The following is a 27,258-nucleotide window of genomic DNA, read 5'->3' on the forward strand; positions in this document are numbered from 1 at the left end:
TTCATAACTGAGGACTCCATACACCTTCTCCCAGACACTATGCATCCTCCCACCACCGGATCCAGCATTACTATCTATACCTCACCGCCCCATTCTGTACTCTGCAGCCCTCCATCTCACCCAGCCCCCAACCCTGGAATCTAGCAATACCACTCCCAATCCTACATCCCATATCTCACATCCCACATCCCCTCTACCTATGGACCCAAAATGTCCCCTCACCACAACATGCCTTAAATACTCCATTCACCTGGAGTGGCCACATTGTGTCCCAGTACCTTATCCCCTGTCTCCAGCACCCTATCCACCTGCCATCCTTCTCCCGGGCAATCACTTGGCATCCTACTTGGCATTCACATGACTACAGGCCCAAACCTGGACATTCGATATTGACCCACCAGTGATGTCATCGGGCTTGATAAAAAATTGGCCAAACGAACTTTAACATCAGCCAGCAGCTCTTGACTACAGAGAACAGTGGAAACCAAGGTCAAATAAGTCACAAAGGTACAGAGGGAGCTAGTTATAACCAGCCTGTGTACTGAAAAAATGTCACCCTGACTGCCTCAGTTTGTGCACTTTATATCTTCACTTTACAACAGTGTTCACTTTGAACCCAGCTCACAACCCCATTGGCCAAAAGGTCATGTAACATTCTGGAAGTTTAGCCGTGAAGTGGGGATAAGCATACACTGGACATTGCGCCCTCAGTGAAGAATCAGCAAGGACTCAGAGAAAAGACTCACAGTAATCTGTGAATATGGCAGAAGAACATGTAGTGATCCAGGGGAAGATCTGCCCTGGCCTGCAGGACTTATCTTCATGGAGACAGCCAGCCCTACCCAGAGAGGAAGGAGATTCCAATGGCCCAGGTCAAATACATGGATCACTGTGGGTATTATCCTTTCTCAGACAGATAGAGTTAGATAGCGAGTAAATACTGTGGGAATTTGGGAAATACTCACATGGAAGATTTTGTTAATTAAACAGAGTTGAATCCCAAACCAAATTGTGTCACTTTGGCCACCAACGTTTTTAATACGTCAGCCAGCCAAAGTGTCTAAAGTACAGACAGCATTCATATCCGGAATTCCTTAATACCCCTAATCAGGTACCACTTCACCTCCCTGCCACCCTATCCACTTTGGCAGCTTGCCCTACCTAACACACGAACCTCACACTTAGCTTACAAATGTACCCTTTCAGAAGGGGTTGCAAAAGTTGTCATCTCTGATGCGGAGCCTTTAAATGATAGAATCTGGTAACTGATTGTTGTGAAAAAGTGAGCATTTAACTTTCGTAGACTCTGTATGGGGTATCTCTCAGAATGGACATGTGGCTCCAATTTCTGAAAGAGCCCTGATCAGAATCTCCAGTCAAAAATGTGGAGCTCACCCATTTCATAACAAAGAAGGTGCAGAGTGCATTGTGTATGCAATTGTCAATCTTCAGAAAATCCGGCCTTATGTTCTCTCCTAGTTATGTTTAAAAATGCTAAATATTCAATGCAGGATACAGAAGGAATCCCTCAATGTAGGAATCCACAGAAAGACCTGCAAAAAGGATCACTGTGGATCACATGCCACCTTTCTACAATATCAGTTGCTGTATTTGGGTAACTCCTTAAAGGCTGCAATGTTTTGCAATGTGTTAATGAATAAGATTGCATGAATGAATAGGTAGGTGCATAACATGAGCAGCTGGGGAGGTAATTGGTTGAATAATCAAGGATCAGGGTAGTTAGGTGGTTGGAGCAGACAGGTTGAGCCAGGGATCTGGTTTTGGTTAGGTTGTCAGAGGATAATTGGAAGGGATGGAGGGGTGGCTTGGGATTTGGGGGTGTGGCAGGGGATCAGTTGTGACATTACCCAGGCATTAGACCAGGTTTTAAATCATCTGACATTCCTAAGTAACTATTACCTTCGTAACTAGGGGAAATTGGATAGATCTGTCACAAGTAGTAGAGGAATTGTCCTTTGGAAGTTTAAAAAAAATTAACAATTATATTCTCTGTTTCATAAGTTGGAGCCTGACTAATTGAATTTCACAGTAGATAAGCAGGAGGCTAGAGGAGCACAGCAAGCCAGCCAGCCTGGTATAACCCTTCTTCAGGAATGGGTTAGCATTAGGGTTTTTTTTGTCTCTAACTACAGTTGAATTTTACAGCCATCAGAAAATTTGGCAGCCAAGGAAGACAAGGACAAGAACGAGAGTAAAGAAAATATCCCCTACAGTATTGATAGTGGACCAGGAGCAGGAGCAGCAAGACTGTTCGCCACCTCATTCTGCTGTTATCCATTTCCCTGCTGTTGGCATTCCATCTCCCTAAAGAATCTGCAGGCTTTAGAGACTGAATGGTCACTGGACTGGGCCATCCTCTAGGATCACAGCTTGGAACCTCAACTAAGGTCAGGAGTTGAAATTCACAGGATACATTCCCATAGTTTTCTTTTTGCTCCTGCATTCTGTTTTATATAGAGTTCCCCAGTCTTGACCTCCGATTAACTGTCCTAACCCAATTCCCCAAGCCCACACACCTACCTTTTAAATAGCAATATCATAAAATATTTTTAAGAAATAAAAGTTACATTTAAACACTAGCTTTAAAATTTTTGATAACTGTGATATGATTTTCTTCTATAGAGTTTAAGTAATACCTCAGAAATGTCACAAACACATATCTTGCAGTTTAAATCCTGATGCTGTATCTCAGTGTTAAATAGCTTCATCAATCCTGAGATTATGTCCCCTTGTTCTCAAGTCACGAGCAAATAGAAATATCCTGTCTGTATCCACATTTTCTTCTGCTAATATAAGAACTTTGTATGTTTCAATAAGATCACCTCTCATTCTTCAAAATTCTAGAGACTCCGTTTTCCCAATCTCTCCCCATAAAACAAATTTGCCATCCTAGGGGTTAATCTGATGAATCCCCATTGCACTCCTTCTATGGCAAGTACTTACTTCCTTCCAAAACTGGACACAATATTCCAGGTGTCGTCTTACCAAGGGTCCATATAACCGCAACCAGACATCTTTACTTTGATATTCAAACTGTCTTGAAAGGAATAACCTCATACTATTTGCCTTAATTGTTTGTTGAATCCTAGCTTGAAATGGCTCATGGGCAAAGATGCCAGATCCCTTTGGACACCCACAGTTCCCAGCATCTGTCCATTTTCGAAATGCTCTGCATTTCTGTTTTATCCACCAAAATGAATATTTTCACATTTATTTACTTTATACTCCAACTGCCACATTCAAGCCCATTCCAATCCTCTTGAAGCCTCCTGGAATCTTGCTTACAACTTGTATTTCCACCCAGCTTTGTGTCATCATCAAGTTTGGAAATATCATGCCCGGTCCCTACATCACAATGTAGATTGTGAATAGTCATGGACCTAGCATTTCCCCTTCAGTATTTGTTAGTCCTGAGAAAAAACCCATTTATTCTTACTTTTTTGTTTTTGTCTATTAAGCAGTTCTCAATACTAATTTATCCATCACCTTTTTCAATTTCATGTGCTCTACTTACTTCACTAACCTCCTATGTTGGACCTTATCAAAGCCTTCCGAAAATTTAAATACACCACATCCATTGGTTCTCCTATATCTAAGCTGCAAATTACATCCTCAAAAAAGAACTTTAACATGTTTGTCAAATACAATTTCATAAATCTGTGTCAACTCTGCCTACTTTTACATTTTTTTTCTAAATTCTGATGTTTATCCTATTGCTGATATCAAGCTAATAGGTCTATAGTTCTCCATTCAATCTCTTTCTCCCTTTTTCAACAGGGGGGTTAAATTGTTGCCTTCAGTCAGCAAGAACCTTTCTGGAATATATAGAATTACAAAAGATAATCACCAATGCATCCACTATCTCCACTATGATTTCCATTGACACTCTGCAATAAACGCACCTGATGTATCAGATTTATCTACCTTCAATCCAGCAAATTATTCAAGTACTACCTTTTTATTAATATTACATATTTTTAGCTCTTCGGTTTTACATGTCGCTTGGTTGCCTAGTATTTCTGGGAGATTTCCTGCACAGATGCAAAGGAATTGTTTAGTTTCTCTGCCACTTCTCTGCTCTCCATGATATATTCTCCTCTCCCCATCTGTAATGGGTCCACATTTATCATTGCTAATCTTTTTCTTTGCACATTGATGGATGCTTTTTACAGTTCATCTTTATTTTCTTCACTGGCTTAGATTCATATTTTTTATGCCTGACCTTTTTAATTTTTTTCCTTCCTTTGCTGGGTCATAAATTGCTCCCAAATCTTAAGCTTACCACTATTTCTGACAATCTTATAAGTCACTTCCATTGATTTAATAGATTTTTGACTTCCTGTATTAACCATGGCTAATCAGCTTGCTCTTTCAGAATCTGTGCCTGAGAAGGACGTATATCTATTGTAGACCTTATAGTATTGCCTGTCTACTATTAGTTCTTTTCCCAATCCAACCTAGCCAACTGGCCCTTCATACCCTTGGTTTTCTTTGCTCAGATTTAAGATCCAAGCTTCAGGATAAACAATGTAATATTCATACTTCACTATTTCCAAACGGTTGTTTTACAGCAGGGTTATTAATTAGCCTTTCCTCATCACACAATACCAAATCCAGAATAGCCTGATCCTGAATTGGCTCCTCAACAAACTGTCCCAGAAACCATCCTGTACATACTCCAGGAATTCATTCTGCACAATATTAGTGCTGATTAGTCTCTATGTAAACTAAAGATAACCATTATTATTGTATTACTCACATAATGTGCATCTCTAACTTACTGATTCAAAGCTTGCTCAACATTAATGTTATAGTTTGGTGTTCTATAAACAATGTCAGCTTCTCCATGCTGTTTCTTAATTCCTCCCAAACTGATTTGACAGTGTGACACTTTGATCAAGGATCCTCTTTTACTGATGTCATCCTTAATTGGGTGCATTGACATACCTCCTTTTCATCTATTCCTCTAAATGTAGAATACCTTGATTGTTCACTTTCCAAACTTGATGAAGCTAAAGAGACATCTCTATAATGGCAATAAAATCACATTCATTAATTACAATATGTGCATTCAAAACACATCTTTTTTGTGAATGCTACGCACAAAGAGAGTACCTTTAATTCAGCCACATTCACATTATTCTCCATTATCGTTCTACATGATGTTCGCCATTGACTCATCTGCCTTTTGTTATAGCTTACAATTTTTCTGCTTCTTTTTCCTAACTGTGCTTCTCTTGAATCTGAGCTCCCTCATAAGTTCCCTGCCCTACTAGAATCTCCCCATGAGGAACTTATTCCTCGTCCTGCAGAGATGCAACCTGACCTTCCTCAGAAATCTGGTGCCCCTCCTCCTACACCAGATTACCAGCCATGTGAACAGTTGTTCAATTCTCCTATTTCGATGCTCAGAAACATGCAAGACTGGAAGTAATCTTACAATTACAAATTAGGAGGTACTGCTTTTCAATCTCCTTCCTAACTGCTCAAAGACAGTTTTCAGGACTTCATCCCTCTTACCCAAGTCACTGGCACTGATATGGCCCATAATTTCCAGTTGCTCACCCTTCTTATGGACAAGGCCAGACCCCAACAAAATATTTTAAGAAGGTTGCCCAGACCCTAAGTTTATCTTAATTTAAAGGCAGATGTGAAGTGGGTGTTCCAGGTGTGATGCAACTACTCAAACCACTTGGCTATAAATAAAGCAGAATTTTATTTAAACACTACAGTTGAAACACGAAGAAAAGAAAGCAGAATTTAAACCTAACTACTGGAAAACTTAACTGACCCGATACAGCAACTTAACTAATTAACTGTTCCAATACAGTAACATCCCATAAACATATTCCTTGGCAATAAAGTAAATTCAAACACAGATTCTTATAGGCAGAAATCCAATCTGGGAGGGAACAACAGCGAGAGATATCAGAGATAGACAGTTAGAAATCATTTACTGAAGCTTCCAACCCTTCAGGTACTCACATCTTGTGATGCTACAACAAACTAGAAAACCCTGAACTGGGAGAACTGGCCATTCCCCTTCCATTGTTAAACTGTTTTAGCTTTCTAGCTCTCTAGATTTCTCAGCACCTCTGCCTTTACAACTTCTCTTAAAAAAAAACCCAGGACAAAATAACCTTTTTAAAGTGATAGTATCATCATACCCCCCTCCGAAAAATGTGCTGCAGCCATTTTCTGATATCCTTCACCCTGGCACCAGGGAGGTAGCATACATTCTGGAGTGATATTTTGAATCAAATTAGCTTTATTATCACACATACTCACATCAGTAGGTGAAAAATTTACAAGTCACCACTCACCACACCATCTTAGGTACAAAGATGCTGAGGTACAGATTCTGGAGTACAAATTCTTGGGGAAAAATGTAGAAAAATAAAGAAATAACAAGTTTAGAATAACAGTCCTTCCATGATTTGATAATGAAAGAAGAAAGAAATAGTATTAAAAAAATAGAAATCACAGACACAGAAATACCAATGTTCTCCTGACTAAAGAACTAAAGTACTGACTATCAGTACTGCTCTTTCACTCTTCCACCTCCCGATCTGTGTAACTAAGCATCTGTGGTGCCACTGATTTGGCTCGGTCTGCAGTACTGTGAGGAACCATCACCCTCACCAGTATTCAAAGCGGATAACAGAGAGTTTCAAATGAGACTGTCTCAGAGTCTGACTACTCCAGCAGCTGGTTCTCTTGACACTGCCTGGAGATCACCCATCCCTTATCTGTTGCACACACCTAAGCAGTGGGGTCATCACCTTCCTGCTACCCCTATATTCCCATCACCTTGCAGATACACAACAGTGACGCTTGCAGCTGCTTCATTTCCAAAACCAATAAATCAAGCTTGCACAAACACTTCCTAGATACATGCTCATCTCAATCACATGGAGGGCCCACCATTCCACACATTCCATATGCTGTACATTCCATTCAGCCAAGGTGTCCTGACATATTTTAACTGACCTGACCATTTATTACAAACAGTATAATCTACCATTTACTCATCAACAGTTCCTTCTGTTGCACCAAAGAAATTGCCAAGTACTTCACCAAACTCACCCTCCTTGAAATTTGTCTCTGCCTAAAAGCTGCACAGAGACCTGTGTATTTACAATCTCTGGGGATACAGAGCAAAAACTGGACTAAACCACTCACCTAATAAGATCAGTTACTCTTCAGTGCAACTGCTATATCCTGTGCAGACAAAATAGAACAATCCTATTTAGCCAATTACCATTCCATCATTCTATTCTCAATTATCAGCAACACGATAGATTATGTCATTCACAGTGCACTCGATCGATTTTAGAATTGATTTTGACCTCGACAATGGGAAGCTCAACACTTTTGAAAGACTAAGCTATAAAATCTTCAGCTAGAAGGGTTGGGTGAATGATCCATTTTAAACTCCTCCTAAATGGCCTAATATCACAGACATCAGTCTTCAGCCAATTTAAAAATTCCACATGCTCTCAATGACTAAAGCCACTGGATATTACAAAAGCTATGGGCCTAGCATAATTTAAGCAATAGTAATACAGCACAAGTCTTCTGAACTAGCCAATCCAGTAAAGCTGCAACATTACTATTTACCTGACAATGTGGAAAACTACCCAGTTATGTCAGGTCTACAAAAAAAAGGACAATTCAATGTGACTATTTCAGACCCTATCAGTCTGCTATCTGTCATTAGCAGAGTTATTTAAGGTGTCATTGACAGTGCTGTCAAGCAACACTGGCTCAGCAATGATGTTCCCTGAAGCCCATTTGTGTTCTACAAGGCTTACGCAACAACAGACCCTATTACAGCCTTTGGTTAAAACTTGGATGTGAAATCCATTTCAGACATGAAATGAGAGCCCTTGACATCAAGAGCACATCATTACTAGTGTGACATCAAGAATCAAGCAAAACTGATCTGTAAAGAAATCGAGGGCAAATGTCACCATAGGTAACAGGAGCAGAATTAGGCATTTGTCCCATTAAGTCATTTTTCCATATATTTCCATAACGGGTTTTAACAGGTTTCCACTGTTGCTGCAGATGAGGTGGCTGTTGCTCATTGTTCTGAGGTTTTTGCCAGATAGTTTGAACAATTGCAAGTATGGAATACCGCAGGGAAACTACCAAGACATAGCTGTTGACCCACGTAAGAGCTGTTCATTATTAGAAACTTGGCCTCTCTTCCACAGTTACCTTCGGCACCCATTTTAAAATTCAGTGACCCATTTCATGAAAAGCTGTTTTCTTTCTAACAGAGGTCCTATGTATTACATCAGCTGTTAGTATTTGTAATAAGAGTGCATATTTTCATGACAGCGTCTCTTCAAAACGCACCAGAGACGGGTATGCTCGTTGATAATTACAAAAATCAGGGCTATTTGCAATTCCTCAGATACTGAAGCAGTTTGCATCCCCACGCAGCAAGACCTTAATAACATTTAGGTTTTGTCTGATAAGTAGCAAGTAACATTCCCATTGCACATGGGCCCAGCTATGACCAACTTCAACAAGAGAGAATCTAATCATCTCCTTCTGACATTCAAATAAAGTACTATTGCAGAACAGTCCCACTATATTCATCCTGGAGGACATCACTGACAGAATCTTAATGAGATCAGTCGTATAAATACTGTGACTACAATTGTCTATCAGAGCTTTGGAATGCTGCAGCATGCATCTCATTCCCTGACTCTCTAAAACCTGTCTACCATCTACAAGATAGAAGCTCGGAATGTAACAGAATATTTCTCCATTCCTGGCTGAGTACAGCTGCATTTGCACTCAAGCAGCTTGGCATACTTGACCAGGACCACATTCCTGTTCCTTAGATAGACTTCATGCACTTCACATGTGGCACACAATGATAGCAGGGTGCACCAGCCAAAAGATTAACTGCAAGATCACACCAAGGCTCCTTTGATACCACTTCTCAAACCCATGACAAATATCACATAAAAGGACAAGAGTAGCAAATGCATGAGAATACCAACACCTGCAAATTATTCTCCAAGTCACACATCATCCTGACTTGTAACTCTATTACTACTCACTATCATTAGGCCAAACGTCTGGCAGTCCCTCTCTAACAGTACTCTTGGTGTACCAACCACAAAACATGACTGCAGGCTCACCGCCATTTCCACAAAGTTATTTATGGATTGCTAATAAATACTAGCAATGTTTATAGCACACAAATGAATAACAGAGAATTGTTTTCATAGTATAGAACTGCTCAAAACATGAAACAAGGAATTTCTCATAGTATTGCTCATGATATGTCAGTTGAAGGGCTGTTTGTTTACAAAGATAGAACTTATAAACATAGTTATACTCAATGTATTACTCTTCTAATATAGAACTAAGTCCACTTAACATTGACAAGCTCAAATCATGATTAAGCATGCAGAGGCTTAAATAATTTGGTTCGACACGCAGATACTGGAACACACTGCCAATTTCATGATGGAGCATATGATCATTCTAGAAATCTTGAAATGAAAAATGCAACATTTATTCTCTGTCAGAGATTACTTTACTGTTTTCAAGGCTTTATTAAAAAAGGTCAATAAATTGAGAAACATGGGATTAAAAAACATTAAATTCAGATGGCTCTCAATAAATGCTGTAAAAACATGAGTAAAATTTCATTTTATAGAAGGTTAGTGAAGAAAAGCTGAATAGAAGTAATGAATTCATTATTTATCCATCGCTACACTTACAAATAAATTAGCTAAAACAGAAATTGCAATGTACTTTTTCACTTTTGAGTTGAGTTTTAATCCAAGAAACCACTCTGGTTAGTTAACAGGCAGCCATGGATTGAGATTCCTGGATCTCTCCTATCTGTCATAGTGGAAATGAATAAGAAGGACTTGCAGGAAAATGGTATGGAACAAATTTTGCAAGTGTTTCATTGGCTACTCCTTTTTAGTGCAGAGGTTGCAATTCACACCATACAGGTGCCAGGTCCATCAGGATGTGGACAGCACACAAGTTTTCCAACCTCAGTTTCCTGGTTCTACTGTGGGTTAAGCTAGTCATAGAACATAGAAAAGTACAGCGCAGAACAGGCCCTTTGGCCCACGATGTTGTGCTGAGGGTTAATCCTAATGTAAAATAAAATAACTTAACCTATGCACCCCTCAATTCACTGCTATCCATGTGCATGTCCAGCAGTCGCTTAAATATCCCTAATGACTCTGCTTCCACCACCACCGCCAGCAGCGCATTCCATGCATTCACAACTCTGTGTAAAGAACCTTCCTCTGACATCCCCTCTACGCCTTTCTCCTAATAACTTAAAACTATGAACCCTCATAACAGTCAATCCTGCCCTTGTGAAAAGTCTCTGGCTATTGACTCTATCCATTCCTCTTCATTATCTTGTATACCTCGATCAAGTCACCTCTCTTCCTCCTTCTCTCCAGAGAGAAAAGTCCGAGCTTATTCAATCTCTCTTCATAAGGGAAGTCCTCCAGTCCAGGCAGCATTCTAGTAAACCTTCTTTCTACCCTCTCCAAAGCCTCTGTATCTTTCCTATAGTAGGGTGACCAGAACTGGTACAATATTCCAAGTGTGATCTCACCAGGGACTTGTAGAGCTGTAGCAAAACCTTGCGGCTCTTAAACTCGATCACCCTGTTAATGAAAGCCAAAACACCATAGGCTTTTTTTTAAAACAACCCTATCCACTTAGGTGGCAACTTTGAGGGATCTATGTACTTGCACACCAAGATCCCGCTGTTCCTCCACACTGCCAAGAATCGTGGATAGCTCTGCTGCCTCACAGCACCAGGATCCCATGTTCAATTCCAGCCTTGGGCGACTGTCTGTGTGGAGTTTGCACATGCTCCCTGTGTCTGCGTGGGTTTCCTCAGGGTGCTCCGGTTTCCTCCCACATTCCAAAAGATATGCGGGTCAGGTGAATTGGCAATGCTAAATTGTCCATAATTGTTAGGTGCATTAGTCAGAGTGGGGTGGGTTACTCTTCGGAGAGTCGGTGCGGACTTGTTGGGTCGAAGGGCCTGTTTCCACACTGTAGGAAATCTAATCCAATCTAATCAGTCCTGTCTTTAATCCTATATTCAGCATTCGGGTTCGACCTTCCAAAATGCATCACTTTGCTTTTATCCAGGTTGAACTCCATCTGCCATTTCTCAGCCCAGCTCTGCATCCTGTCTATGTCATGCTGCAGCCTGCAGTAGCCCTCTATACTATCAACGACACTTCTAACCTTTGTGTAATCGGCAAATTTACTAACCCAACCCTCAACCTCCTCATCCAAGTCATTTATAAAAACTACAAAGAGCAGAGGCCCAAGAACAGACCCCTGCAGGAACCCACTCAACACTGTCCTCCAGGCAGAATACTTTCCATCTACAACCACTCTGTCTTCTGTCAGCCAGCCAATTCTGAATCCAGACAGCCAAATCTCCCTGTATCCCATACTTCCTGACTTTATGAATGACCCTATTATGGGTAACCTTATCAAATGCCTTGTTGAAGTCCATATACACCACATCCACTGCTCTACTGTCGTCAACCTGTCTCCTCACCTCCTCAAAGAACTCAATAAGATTTGTTAGGCATGACAACCAGTCACAAAGCCATGCTGACTGCCTTCAATCACGCTATGCTTTGCCAAATAGTCATAAATCCTGTCCCTCAGAATTCTTTCCAAAACTTTGCTGACCACAGACGTAAGACTGACTGCTCTGTAATGGCCAGGGATGTCCCTATTACCCTTCTTGAAAAGGGGAAAAACATTCGCCTTCTTCCAGTCCTTCGGTACGATCCCCGTGGAGAGTGAGGAGGCAAAGATCTTCGTCAGTGGCCTAGCAACCTCTTTTCTCACTTCCCGGAGCAGCCTAGGATAAATCTGGCCTGGCCCTGGGGACTTATCGATCTTAACGTTTTCCAAAATTTCCAGCACATCAACTTCATCAATTTTGATCTGGTCAAGACTATATCCCAGCTCCTCAAAGTTCTTATTCACAACAAGATCCCTTTCCTTAATGAAAATCAAAGCAAAAAGCTCATTTAGGGCTTCCCCTATCTGCTCAGCCTTCATGCACAAATTCCCTGTGCTATCCCTGATCGGCCCTACCTTCTCCCTGAGCATTCCCTTATTCCTCAGTATGAGTAAAATGCCTTTAGATTCTCTCTAATCCTTCTGGCCAAGCCTTTTTCGTGCCCCCTCTTGGCTCTCCTCAGTCCATTTCTGAGCTCCTTCCTAGCAAGTCTGTAATCCTCTAAAGCGGTGTTAAATCCTTGCTTCCTCCACCTTACGCAAGCTGCCTTCTTCCTTTTGACGAGAAGCTCCTCTGTTCTTATCATCCAAGGTTCCTTAATCTTACCCTTTCTTACCTGTCTCAGAGGAACAAATTTGTGCATCACTCGCAACAACAGTTCCTTCAATAGTATCCACATGTCTACTGTGCCCTTTCTGTGGAACACTTGCTTCCAGTGTGTACTTCCCAACTCCTGTCTGATAGTGTCATAATTTCCTTTCCCCCAATTAAATATCTTCCCTCAGTAACTGCTCCTTTCCCTCTCCAAGGCTACAGAGAACGTGAGGCAGTTGTGATCGCTGTCACCAAAGTGTTCTCCCACTGCAAGATCTGATACCTGTTCTGGTTCATTGCCGAACACCAAATCCAAAATGGCTTCTCCCCTCATCGGTCTGACTACATGGTCCCTCACTGCTAGCTTCCTTGTCATGCTGCCTGTAGTCTTTGAATCATCCAGTCTGCATTTCTTATGGTTATGGGTATCCTTGTCACAGGATACTGCACTAAATTAATTTAAATGGAACACTAGGGAAGAGAAAGGATACCAGGATGCCAACAGCTCATGTTCAGTCGTGCCACAGTGGACAGCTGGTATGCTGCAGGAAAAACATTCACTGGAGCCCCAGATTTGCAGAGCAACACAGGCTAGAAATAAGTAATCTGGCTGAGGGCACAGAGGCAAGAAATGGATCAGCAGCAAGAAGAGGTCAGTGATTCTCAGCATTCTGCAGCGAAGCTTATACCATGGACGATCACTGGACAGGCAACAGCAAGATCAGTCTGGCAGATTCACAAGGGAGTAGACAGGGTTGATTCAGTGGGGGCTGAGGGGATTAATTTGAAAGTACAAAGGTAGGTCTTATACCAGTTCACTCCGTTCACACTGGCAGCTGCCCAGCCCCCAGATCTTTGCACCAGCATTCCCTTAACTGTAGGGTCAGTGGCACAGCCCCACTAATCACCAAATGTAGTGGATGAAACCCTTCATTGGTCTTGAGAGCATTCCCATTTTGCACTAAGTTGCAAGGAGTGGGAAGACAGTAAAATCACAATTGGCACCTTCCCTCCCAATCACCTGCACCCTGCTTCCAAACACATCTCAAGAAGGGGCATTTAATTCTGTTCCAAGTGTTTTTTATTATTCATTCCTGTGGTGTGAGCATTACTGCTAAGGCTAGCATTTGTCACCTAATTACTCTAGAAACTGAGTGATGTTCCAGGCCAGTTCAGCGAATGATAGAGTCAAGCACATTATTGTAGGTTGGGAATAACATGTAGTCCAGGCTGGATAAAGATGGCAGATTTCCTTCCCTAAAAACATTAGTGAAAAGGGGTGGGCATCTAGAACAATCCAAAACATCTATTGATCATTATTATTAGTAAGATTGGCATTTAATTCCAAATTAATTGAACATGACATAGAAACTTGGATAAGTACTGGGCCATGTGGCCCTTCAAGCCTGCTCCACAATTCAAGATTAACATGGCTGATCCTTCACCTCAATGCTATATCCCTGCTTTCTCCCAATACCCCTTGATGCATTTCATTTTTTAAAAATCTATATTATTCTTGAATGTATTCAGTGACTTGGTTTCCACAGTCTTCTGTGGTAGACAATTCAACAGACTCACTACCCTTTGAGTGAAAAATCTTTTCTTCATTTCAGTCCTAAATAGTCTACCCCATATTCTGAGGCTGCATCCCTGGATTTTAGACTGCCCATTCAGGGAAAACATCCCCCCCACTTTCGATGCTGTCCAGCCCTGCTAGAATTTAAAAAGTTTCAATGAGATCCCCTTTCATCCTTCTAAACTCTAGTGAATACAGGTCCTGTCAAACCAATCTCTCCTCATAGTCCTGCCATCCCCAGTATCAATCTAGTAAACCTCTGTTGTACTCTCTCTGTGGCAACTCTATCCTCTCTTAGGTAGGGAGATCAAAACTGTACACACTATTCCAGGTGTGGTCTCATCAAGGCCCTGTATAATTGCAGTAAGACATTACTATTCTGATTACGAATCCTCTTACAATGAAGGCCAACATACTTTTTGCCTTCCCAATTGCTTGCTGGAGGTGCGTCACTATTTTCAAAGAGCAAAGAACAGTTACAGCACAGGAACAAGCCTTTTGGTTCACCAAGAGACATAATGCTTTTATGAGCTAAAAATATTTTGCCTCTACACAGTCCACATACATCCATTCCCTATCTATTCATCTTTCTGTCAAGATGCATCTTAAACATTGTTATTGTATCTGCTTCTAGTACCTCTGGCAGTGGATTTCCCTCTGTGTAAAAATCTTACTTCTTAGCTCTCCTTTAAAGTTACTCCCTTTTATCTTAAACCCATGTCCCTAATGACTGACATTTCTATACTGGGGGAGCAAACAAAAAAAAAGTCCACTATTCATTCTATCCATACTTCTCAAAATTTTGTAAATTTCCATCAGGTCGCTCCTCATCCTTCAGTGTTTAAGTGAAAACAAACCAAGTTTGTCCAATCTCTCCTCATAGTTAATATGCCCCAAACCAGGCAACATCCCAGTAAACCATTTCTGTACCCCTTCCAAAGCCTCACATCCATCTTGTGGTGACCAGAAGGGTACACAATATTCCAAATGTATCCTAACTAAAGTTCTATATAGCTGCAATATGACGTGTCATTTTTGTATACTCTATTCCCCGACCAATGAAGGCAAACATGCTATATGTCTTCTTAACCACATTATCCACTTGTGTTGCCAATTTCAGGGAAATGTGGACCTGTACACCTGAGTCCCTGTATGGTTATGCTACTAAGGTTTCTGCCATTTACTGTAGACTTCCCTCCTACAATAGGTCTTCCAAGATGCATCATCTCACATTTGTCCGGATTAAATTGCATCTGTCATTTCTCCACCCAAATTTCATTGACTGATGTACAAGGACACCCAGATTATTTTGTAAATCTTTATTTCCTAATATAGCACCATTTAAATATTACTCTGTTTTCTGTTTTTAAGACCAAAGTGCATCGCTTCACATTTAGCCACAATGTATTGCATCTGCCAACTGTTTGTCCACTCACTCAACATGTCTAAATGATCTTGAAGCCTCTTTGTATCCTTCTCATAGCACACAATCTTATCCAATTTTGTGTCATCAGTGAATCTGGAAATAATGTATTTCCACTCTGTTTCCTGCCTGCCGACAAATTCTCTATTCATGCCAATATATTATTTCACTTGATCAATTCCTTGTGTTTTAATTTTGCCCACTAATGTCTCTTGTGGGACTTTACCAAAAGCCTTGTTAAAATCCAAATGCACTGGTTCTCCCCCTATCCATTCTCTGAATTACATCTTCAAAAAAACTTCCAAAAGATTGTTTAGCAGGACTTTCCTTTCATAAATCCATGCTGGTTTTGCCCAATCCCTTTAATGCTTTTCAACTGTTCTGTTATCATATCTTTTATGATAAACATAGCATTTTCCCCACAACTGATGTTACATTAACTAGTCTGGAATCTGTACTTTTTTCTCTCCCTTTTCAGATACAGCAGTTACATTTATCAGCTTCCAATCTGTATGAATTGCTCCAGGGTATACATAATTTTGGAAGATGAAAACCAATATATCCATTATTTCCAGGGCCACTTTCTTTAGATTTCTGGGATGTAAGTTATCAGCTTTTAACACTATTAATTGCGCCAGCATCATTTTCTTACAAATACTGATTTTCTTCAATTTCTCCCTCTCATTAGATGCTTGGGTTCCTTACATTTTTCGAAGGATATTAGTGCCCTCTTCTGTGAAAACAAAACCAAAGTACATGTTCAATTTTTCTGCCTTTCCTTTGCTCCCCATTATAAATCCCTCGTTTCTGACTGTAAGGGACCAACAATTGATTTTTCTCTCACGTATTTGTAGAAGTGGTTCCTGTCAGTTTTTGTGTTCCCCACAATTTTACTCTCAGACTCTATTTTTTCCCCTCTTGATCAAACATTTTCCCTCTTTTGCTCCCAATTCGCAGGTTTGTGCTTTTCTGGCAATATTTCCTCTTTGGATCTAATATTATCACTAATTACGTTTGTAAACCATTATTGAGCCACCTTTCTTATCTTATTTTTGTGACAGATAGAAATGAATTATCATTGCAATCAGTGCACACATTCTTTAAACATTAGTGTATCTATCATCACACTATTCAGTAAGGTTCCACAATCTATCCTGGTCAATTTGTGCTTCTTCGTAGTTCCCTTTATTTAGATTCATGACCCGGCTTTAGGATTCGACTACATCACTCTCTATCTTAACAAAGAAATCTATTTTTTTAAAAATTCATTCATGGGGATGATGGCACCACTGCTAGGCCAGCATTTGTTGTCCATCCCTAAATACCCAGAGGGTAATTGAGAGTCAACCACATTTCGATGGGTCTGGAGTCACATGTTGACCAGACCAGGTAATGATGGCAGTTTCCTTTCTTAAAAGAAATGAGTGAACCAGGTGCGTTTTTCCAACAATTGAAAAATTGTTAATCCTGAGACCCAAATAATGTTCTGGGGACCCAAATTCACATCCTCCCATGGTAGATGGTGAAATTTTAAATCATAGAACATAGAACATTACAGTGCAGTACAGGCCCTTCGGCCCTCAATGTTGCGCCACCCTGTCATACTAATCTGAAGCCCATCCCATCTACACTATTCCATTTGCCTGTCCAATGACGACTTAAATGCACTTAAAGTTGGCGAATCTACTACTGATGCAGGCAAAGCATTTCATACCCTTATTACTCTCTGAGTAAAGAAACTACCTCTGATATCTGTCTTATACCTATTTCCCCTCACTTTAAAGTTGTGTCCCCTCGTGTTTGCCGTCCCCATACTTGGAAAAAGGCTCTCCCCGTCCACCCTATCTAACCCTCTGATTATCTTGTGTCTCTATTTAGTCACCTCTCAACCTTCTTCTATCTAACGAGAACAGCCTCAAGGTCCTCAGTCTTTCCTCGTAAGACATTCCTTCCATACCAGGCAACATCCTAGTAAATCTCCTCTGCACCCTTTGCAAAGCTTCCACATCCTTCTTATAATGCGGTGACCAGAACTGTAGACAATACTCCAAGTGTGGCCATACCAGAGCTTTGTACAGCTGCAGCATAACCTCCTGGTTCCGGAACTCAATTCCCTCTATTAATAAAGGCCAAAACACTGTATGCCTTCTTAACAACGCTGTCAATCTGGTTGGCAACTTTCAGGGATCTGTGTACATGGACACAGAGATCTCTCTGCTCATCTGCACTCCAAAGAATCCGACCATTAGCCCAGTACTTTGCAATCTGATTACTCCGCCACAGTGTATCACCTCACATTTGTCCACATTAAATTCCATTTGCCACCTCTCAGCCCAGCTCTGCATTCTATCTGTGTCTCTCTGCAACCTACCACATCCTTCATCACTATCCACAACTCCGCCGACCTTAGTGTGGTCCGCAAATTTACGAACCCACCCTTCTAAGCCCTCATCCAGTCCATTTATAAAAATGATGAACAGCAGTGGACCCAACGCTGACCCTTGTGGTACACCACTAGTAACTGGACACCAGGATGAGCATGTTCCATCAACTACAACCCTCTTTTCTTTCAAGAAGCCAATTACTGATCCAAACTGCTATGTCTCCCACAATCATATTCCTCCGCATTTTGTATAATAGCCTACTGTGGGGAACCTTATCGAACACCTTGCTGAAATCCATATACACCACATCAACCGGTTTACTCTCATCTACCTGTTTGGTCACTTAGTCAAAAAAGTCAATAAGATTCGTTAGGCACGACCTACCCTTCACAAGACCGTGCTGACTGTCCCTGATCAGATTATTCTTTTCTAGATGGTTATAAATCCTATCTCTTATACCCTTTTCCAACACTTTACCAACACTGAAGTGAGACTCACTGGTCTGTAATTACCAGGGTTGTCTCTACTACCCTTTTTGAACAAGGGAACCACATTTGCTGTCCTCCAGTCCTCAGGCACTATTCCTGTAGACAACGATGATTTGAAGATCAATGCCAAAGGCTTGGCAATCTCTTCCCTTGCTTCCCAGAGGATCCTAGGATAGATCCCATCAGGCCCAGGGGACTTGTCTACTTTCACATGCTGCAGTATTTCTAATACCTCTTCCTTGTGAACCTCAATCTCTTCTAGTCTAGATGCAAGTATCTCTGTATCTTCCTCGCCAACATTTTCATTTTCTACAGTGAACACTGTCGAAAAATGTTTATTTAGTGCTTCCCCTATCTCCTCTTACTCAACACACAACTTCCCACTATTATCCTTGATTGGTCCTAATTTAACTCTCGTCATTCTTTTATTCCTGACATACCTATGGAAAGCCTTAGGGTTAACGCTGATCCTATCCGCCAACAACTTCTCATGTCCCCTCCTGGCTCTTCTGAGCTCTCTTTTTAGGTCTTTCCTGACTTCCTTGTAACTCTCAAGCGCCCTAATAGTTTTCACATTTTGTCCTAACATAAGCCTTCTTCTTCTTGACCAGCAATTCCACTTCCTTAATAAACTACGGCTCACACGTTCTATATCTTCCTCCCTGCCTGACAGGTACATACTTATCTAGGACACAAAGGAGCTTTTCCTTGAATAAGCTCCACATTTTTAATGTGCTAATCCCCTGCAGTTTCCTTCCCCATTCTACGTTTCCTAAATCTTTCCTAATTGCATTGTAATTTCCCTTCCCACAGCTGTAACTCTTGCTCGGTAGAGTACACCTATTCCTTTCCATCACTAAAGTAAACCTGGCAGAATTGTGATCACTGTCTCCAAAGTGCTCACCTACTTCCAAATCTAACATCTGGCCAGGCTCGTTACCCAGTACTAAATCTGAAGTGGCTTCGCCCCCTTGTAGGCCTGTCTACATAATGTGTCAGGAAGCCCTCCTGCACACACTGGACAAAAACTGACAGAACTCCACTGGTCCTCCCCTACCACCCCACCAACCTCCGTGTACAGCGTATCATCCGCCGTCCTTTCCGCCACCTCCAAACGGACCCCACCACCAGGGATATATTTCCCTTCCCTCCCCTATCAGCGTTCCGAAAAGACCACTCCCTCCATGACTCCCTCGTCAGGTCCACACCCCCCACCAACCCAACCTCCACTCCCGGCACCTTCCCCTGCAACCGGAAGAAATGCAAAACTTGCGCCCACACCTCCCCCCTTACTTCCCTCCAAGGCCCCAAGGGATACTTCCATATCCACCACAAATTCACCTGCACCTCCACACACATCATCTATTGCATCTGCTGCACCCGATGTGGCCTCCTCTATATTGGGGAGACAGGCCGCCTACTTGTGGAACCTTTCAGAGAACACCTCTGGGACACCCGGACCAACCAACCCAACCACCCCGTAGCTCAACACTTCAACTCCCCCTCCCACTCCACCAAGGACATGCAGGTCCTTGGACTCCTCCATCGCCAGACCATAGCAACACGACGGTTGGAGGAAGAGCACCTAGGAACCCTCCAACCACAAGGGATGAACTCAGATTTCTCCAGTTTCCTCATTTCCCTTCCCCCCACCTTGTCTCAGTCAAATCCCTCGAACTCAGCACCACTTTCCTAACCTGCAATCTTCTTCCTGACCTCTCCGCCCCCACCCCACTCCGGCCTATCACCCTCACCTTGACCTCCTTCCACCAATCGCATTTCCAATGCCCCTCCCCTAAGTCCCTCCTCCCTACCTTTTATCATAGCCTGCTGGACACACTTTCCTCATTCCTGAAGAAGGGTTTATGCCCGAAACGTCGATTCTGCTGTTCCTTGGATGCTGCCTGACCTGCTGCGCTTTTCCAGCAACACATTTTCAGCTCTGATCTCCAGCATCTGCAGTCCTCACTTTCTCCTCCATCTATAGTACTCGTACTGTAGTGATCCCAGTCAATAGTTGGACAGATGAAGTCCCCCATGACAACTACCCTGCCTCTCTCACTCCTATCGAGAATCATCTTTGCTATCCTTTCCTCTACATCTCTGGGACTATTCGGAGTCCTATAGAAAACTCCCAGCCTGGTGACTTCTCCTTTCCTGTTTCTAACCTCAGCCCATACTACCTCAGTTAACAAGTCCCCAAACATCCTTTCTACAACTGTAATATTGTCCCTGATCAACAATGCCACACTTCCCCCTCTTTTACCATCTTCGCTATTCTTACTGAAACATCTGAATCCCGGAACCTGCAACAGCCATTCCTGTCCCTGCTGTATCCATTTCTCCATAATGGCCACAACATCGAAGTCCCAGGTACCAACCCACGCTGCCAGTTCACCCACTTTATTTCGGATGCTCTTCGCGTTGAAGTACACACACTTCAAACCAGGTTCTCGCTTGCCAGTGTCAGATACTTGATTTGGGAACTCCCTACTCTCATCCTCTTCTGTACCTGTCCTACAATTTTGGTTCCCATCCCCCTGCTGTATTAGTTTAAATCCACCCAGGATATTGGTACCCTTCTGGTTTAGATGAAGACCACCCTGTTTATAGAGGTCCCACCTACCCCAGAAAGAGCTCCAATTATCCAAAAACCTGAAACCCTCCCTCCTGCACCATCCCTGTAGCCACGTGTTCAACTCCTTTCTCTCCCTATTCCTCACCTCACTAGCATGTGGCACAGGCAGCAAACCAGAGAAAACAACTCTTTGTCCTAGCTCTAAGCTTCCATCCTAGCTCCCTGAATTTCTGCCTCACGTCCCCATCTCTCTTCCGACCTATGGCATTGGTGCCAATGTGGACCACGGCTTGGGGCTGCTGTCCCTCCCCCCCCGAAGGATCCCAAAAACACAATCAGAGACATCACGGACCCTGGCACCCGCGAGGCAACATACCAACCGCGAGTCTCTCTTGTCCCCACAGAATCTCCTATCTGTCCCCCTAACTATAGAGTCCCCAATGACTACTGCTCTGCTCCTCTTCCCCCTTCCCTTCTGAGCAGCAGGTGCCCCACTGCTTTCCCCTGGTAAGTCATGCCCTCCAACAGTATCCAAAACGGTATACTTATTTTTGAGGGGAATGGCCACAGGGGATTCCTGCACTGCCTGACAGTCCCCTTTCTGTACCCTAACTGTCACTCATCTGTCTTTTTCTTTTATCTGGAGAGTGACTACCTCTCTGTAAGTCCTGTCAATAACCCCCTCTGCCTCCCTAATGATCGGAGGTTCATCCAACACCAGCTCCAGTTCCCTAATGTGGTTTTCGAGGAGCTGGTGTTGGGTGTACTTCCCACAGATGTAGTTAGCAGGGACACTAGTGGTGACCCTTACTTCCCACATTCTGCAGGAGGAACATTCCACTGCCCTACAATCAATTAAAAGATCTGGAATTAAGAATCTAATGGTGACCATGAATCCATCATCAATTGGATTTTTTTAATGATTGGGGAATTTGAATTTAATAAAAAGCCTAAAGAGGACCATAAAACCATTGTTGATAGTCATAAAAACCTGGTAAAAACAATGACTGCAGATGCTGAAAACCAAATACTGGATTAGTGGTGCTGGAAGAGCACAGCAGTTCAGGCAGCATCCAACGAGCAGCGAAATCAACGTTTCGGGCAAAAGCCCTTCATCAGGAATAAAGGCAGTGAGCCTGAAGCATGGAGAGATAAGCTAGAGGAGGGTGGGGGTGGAGAGAGAGTAGCATAGAATACATTGGGTGAGTGGGGGAGGAGATGAAGGTGATAGGTCAAGGAGGAGAGGGTGGAGTGGATAGGTGGAAAAGAAGATAGGCAGGTTGGACAAGTCAAGGAGACAGTAACTGAGCTGGAAGTTTGAAACTAGGATGAGGTGGGGGAAGGGGAAATGAGGAAGCTGTTGAAATCCACATTGATGCCCTGGGGTTGAAGTGTTCCGAGGCGGCAGATGAGGCATTCTTCCTCCAGGCATCTGGTGGTGAGGGAGCGGCGGTGAAGGAGGCCCAGGACCTCCATGTCCTCGGCAGAGTGGGAGGGGAGTTGAAATGTTGGGCCACGGGGCGGTTTGGTTGATTGGTGCGGGTGTCTCGGAGATGTTCCCTAAAGCGCTCTGCTAGGAGGCGCCCAGTCTCCCCAATGTAGAGGAGACCACATCGGGAACAACGGATACAATAAATGATATTGGTGGATGTGCAGGTGAAACTTTGATGGATGTGGAAGGCTCCTTTAGGGCCTTGGATAGAGGTGAGGGAGGAGGTGTGGGCACAGGTTTTACAGTTCCTGCGGTGGCAGGGGAAAGTGCCAGAATGGGAGGGTGGGTCGTAGGGGGATGTGGACCTGACCAGGTAGTCACGGAGGGAACGGTCTTTGCGGAAGGCGGAAAGGGGTGGGGAGGGAAATATATCCCTGGTGGTGGGGTCTTTTTGGAGGTGGCGGAAATGTCGGTGGATGATTTGGTTGATGCGAAGGTTTGTAGGGTGGAAGGTGAGCACCAGGGGCGTTCTGTCCTTGTTACGGTTGGAGGGGTGGGGTCTGAGGGCGGAGGTGCGGGATGTGGACGAGATGCGTTGGAGGGCATCTTTAACCACGTGGGAAGGGAAATTGCGTTCTCTAAAGAAGGAGGCTATCTGGTGTGTCCGATGGTGGAACTGGTCCTCCTGGGAGCAGATAGAACAGTTGATCTTCCGTAATTACACCGGCACCACTCCCCACCTCTTCCTCCGCTACATTGATGACTGCATTGGCGCCACCTCGTGCTCCCGCGAGGAGGTTGAGCAATTCATCAACTTCACCAACACATTCCACCCTGACCTTAAATTTACCTGGACTATCTCTGACACCTCACTCCCCTTCCTGGACCTCTCCATCTCCATTAGTGACGACCGACTTGACACTGAGATTTTTTACAAACCCACCAACTCCCATAGCTACCTGGATTGCACCTCTTCCCACCCTATCTCTTGCAAAAATGCCATCCCATATTCCCAATTTCTCCGCCTCCGCCGTATCTGCTCCCAGGAGGACCAGTTCCACCATCGGACACACCAGATGGCCTCCTTCTTTAGAGACCGCAATTTCCCTCCCTCACCTCTATCCAAGGCCCTAAAGGAGCCTTCCACATCCATCAAAGTTTCACCTGCACATCCACCAATATCATTTATTGTATCCATTGCTCCCGATGTGGTCTCCTCTACATTGGGGAGACTGGGCGCCTCCTAGCAGAGCGCTTTAGGGAACATCTCCGAGACACCCGCACCAATCAACCAAACCGCCCCGTGGCCCAACATTTCAACTCCCCCTCCCACTCTGCCGAGGACATGGAGGTCCTGGGCCTCCTTCACCGCCGCTCCCTCACCACCCGACGCCTGGAGGAAGAACGCCTCATCTTCCGCCTTGGAACACTTCAACCCCAGGGCATCAATGTGGACTTCAACAGCTTCCTCATTTCCCCTTCCCCCACCTCATCCTAGTTTCAAACTTCCAGCTCAGTTACTGTCTCCTTGACTTGTCCAACCTGCCTATCTTCTTTTCCACCTATCCACTCCACCCTCTCCTCCTTGACCTATCACCTTCATCTCCTCCCCCACTCACCCATTGTACTCTATGCTACTCTCTCCCCACCCCCATCCTCCTTTAGCTTATCTCTCCATGCTTCAGGCTCACTGCCTTTATTCCTGATGAAGGGCTTTTGCCCGAAACGTCGATTTCACTGCTCGTTGGATGCTGCCTGAACTGCTATGCTCTTCCAGTCATAAAAACCTGTCTGGTTTACTATTATCCTTCACAGAAGAAAAATTACTTGCCTTAGCTATTTGGTTTACATGTGACTCCAGCCACACATCAATGTGATTGACTTTTAACTATGCTCTGAAAATGGCCTAGCAAGCAACTCAATTATATTAACCACTAGATCATCTCAAAAAGGGAAGAAAGCAGACAGACTACCTGGCAAAATTAAGCCACTGGAAAGGTCAACAGCAAACTCAACCCCATCAACTCTACAAAGTCATTTGTACCAAAACTGAGAGAGCTGTCCCCAGACAAGTCAGAAACAGCCCGATAATGTCATTTTTACAGAATGAATACTGGCCCACCAACAGGACAGACCCAGCAAAGGTGTGCACAATGGTAAACACTCAGGAAAGAATTGCCCTGGGAGTGTTGAACATTTACTTTGGACTCCAAGTCGTCCCATGGAATCAGGTCAATTATGGATAAGGAAACGTCCTACTGATTACCACGTATCTCCCTCCCTCCCTCAACTAATGAATCAATACTCATCTATGTTGAGTACTAATAGGAGGGATTTATAAAGTTGGCAAGGGCACAGAATGTACTCTGGGTGGGTGACTTCAAATGTCCCTCACAAAGAATGGCTTGGCAGCACCACTCCTGACCAAACTCATCAAATCCTAAAGGATATAGCTGCGAGACTGGGATTGCAGAAGATGATGAGGGAACCAACAAGAGCGAAAATATATTTTGACTAATCCTGTCTAATATGCTCGCCACAGATGTACATGTCCATGACAGTATGAACAGTTTACCAACTTTCAGTTCTTATGGAGACCAAGTCCTCCATCATGTTATGTAGCATCACCATTCTGTTAAATGGAATAGACTTGAAACAGATTTGGCAACTCAAGATTTGACACGAGAGACTACAGGACATCAGCAGCAGAATTCTACCTCTACTGCACGTGTCTATTTCTCTGACACACCTAAGTATTTGAATATCTCCCTTACAATCCTTACTTTTGTCCTTGGTTAAACCCAAATCTAATGTATTTGCTAATTCTAAAAGTATGGTCTTTTCTTTCCTTCTATTACTTTCTTGGCAAATTTGAGAATCATCTTCAAATTCCAGAATGTCTTTTGCAATTTTAAGAGCCATTTCTCTCACTTTTAATTTAATCAACCACAAGTCACCAAAATTAAAGAAACTGTCTGACCTATATTTTAGTTAAAGATCTAGGACACTAACCTGCAAGTGTCTAAATCTGCAGGGAAATTTCGTACATAAACTTATTCAAATCTGTATAAACCAGTTCAAATCATGGACTTGTGCCTCCAAACTGTTACGACACAGGATAAGCTCTCCTGCTTAATTTAAAACCAGCAACACAGAAAAGATTTATCTGTGCAGTCATTTGTAAAAATTGAATGGCCAAGAACTATTTAAAGTAAAAATTAACAACTTTATTTCTTAAAGTATAACAGAGAATAATTAACTAACCACTATTTACAATTTCTTTCACTAACCTATCTTTTAGTTTCCCTTCTATAATATTAGTCTGATAACATGGCCAATTAAAATTTACAAAACAAAACTTCTTATCTCAAAACCAGGCAGCTGTAGGTTTTTGTCTTAAATCTTCCTGTGTCTTCTTTTCTCCTTGTTAGGAATTTCTGTGTTACAGGTTACTGATCAAAAAGGGACTTTTAAGAAAGATATTTTTTCAAGCAGTCTCTTACATGCTAGGGTGTGGTAGATCTACTCTCAACTGTTCAATTTTCCCCAATCTTATATTCCGAGCATCGGATTGTGTTATTGGCTTTTAAGATTGTCAATATACTCAATTCAAACTTGATTGGAGTTTGTTATGTTTCAGGTATAATTTTAACTGATTGGCCAAATTTGAATTTGTTTAAGTCTTCAAGCAATGAACTAATTGAGTGGTTCGACCCAGTGTTACATTGTTACCATTTTTGAGTACACTTGGTGATGGGTCTGGTAGTTCTGCTGCTTTTAACTCTCAAAGTTATACCCACCTCTTCATAACAGTATAGCATCATCACTGTATTACATGGAATAGACTTGAAACAGATTTGGCAACTCAAGACTTGACATGAGGTACTACGGGATGTCAGCAGCAGAACTGTACACAACCTGTAACCTTATGGCCCAGTACATCTCCCACTCTACCACTATCAAAACCAGAGAATCAATCCCGGTTCAATGAAGAACGTAGGAACACGTGCGAGGAGCAGCACCAGCCATACCTAAAAATGAGGCAAAGACATGGTGAAGCTATGTACACCAACAGTAGAAGCTATAAGCCATAGCTTAAAAATGCATTTACTCAAACAGCTCCCAATGTCCTTCGTGTCAACATCTGAAAACAATACAAGTAAATCCTTACAATAAATACTATTACCAAACCATTTCTCAAAAAAAAGGGTGAAAACTTTAAAGTTTTGACATTAAAGTCTTATTCAGTTCCGGCCTCCTGAATGGTAACCATCTTGATAAAGTGACATTCAAACTAGCCTTGGGTTAGTTTGCTAAACTTAGGAAACTTCTGCAGCATTCAAAGAATTGGGCTCACAATTGGGTTGTAGGAGTCCAGTTCAAGGGACAACAGGATATTCAGACATTCTAACATCCACCTCCATAAAAAGTGGAGATGGGTGCATTCTGGCAGATTAGAGTACACTTCAGGCACCTGACAGGTTACAAAGACCAGTTCAAACCAAACACATTGTGGGAAGATTAATATATAGGTTCAGCTAAAAGAAATCCTAAATATCTTGAAAACATCATAGATAGTTTATTTTAAGGTGATTTTAAGATTGATTTTATTTTTCTTCTCTACTGAAGTAATTTCAAAGTGTTAACTCAATTTCTCATGAGAGTGACAGTGTACCATTCTAGCTCCTCAGCTTCAAACTGCATCAACATTTGCTTTATATGCAGCTACACAGGTGAAATAAAAACTAAGTGGCATGTTATAACAATTGAGTTCATTAATGTTCATAAGTAACACCAAATTTGAAAGCAAGTCTTTAGGGTGATTCAATTGCTTTTGCAAAACCAGTATATGTACAGGACTAAAGTCAGATGAAGTGAGAATTTATCAATTGTAGCCACCAACTCTTGAAACTCAAACATATACTAGTGTCATTTGTGGTCACTCAGTAACACACAGGACCCAACGTTCTTCCATCAAAAGCT

The 27,258-nt window shown here is 42.5% G+C and overlaps 1 protein-coding gene across 1 annotated transcript in view; it reads right to left on the reverse strand.

Moving 5' to 3' along the window:
- LOC140492364 (uncharacterized) overlaps nucleotides 1-27,258 on the reverse strand; it is a 132,516-nt gene that overhangs the window by 87,162 nt on the left and 18,096 nt on the right. The window lies entirely within an intron of this gene.

Source organism: Chiloscyllium punctatum, chromosome 2 (assembly GCF_047496795.1).
Source record: "Chiloscyllium punctatum isolate Juve2018m chromosome 2, sChiPun1.3, whole genome shotgun sequence".
Lineage (NCBI taxonomy): Eukaryota > Metazoa > Chordata > Chondrichthyes > Orectolobiformes > Hemiscylliidae > Chiloscyllium > Chiloscyllium punctatum.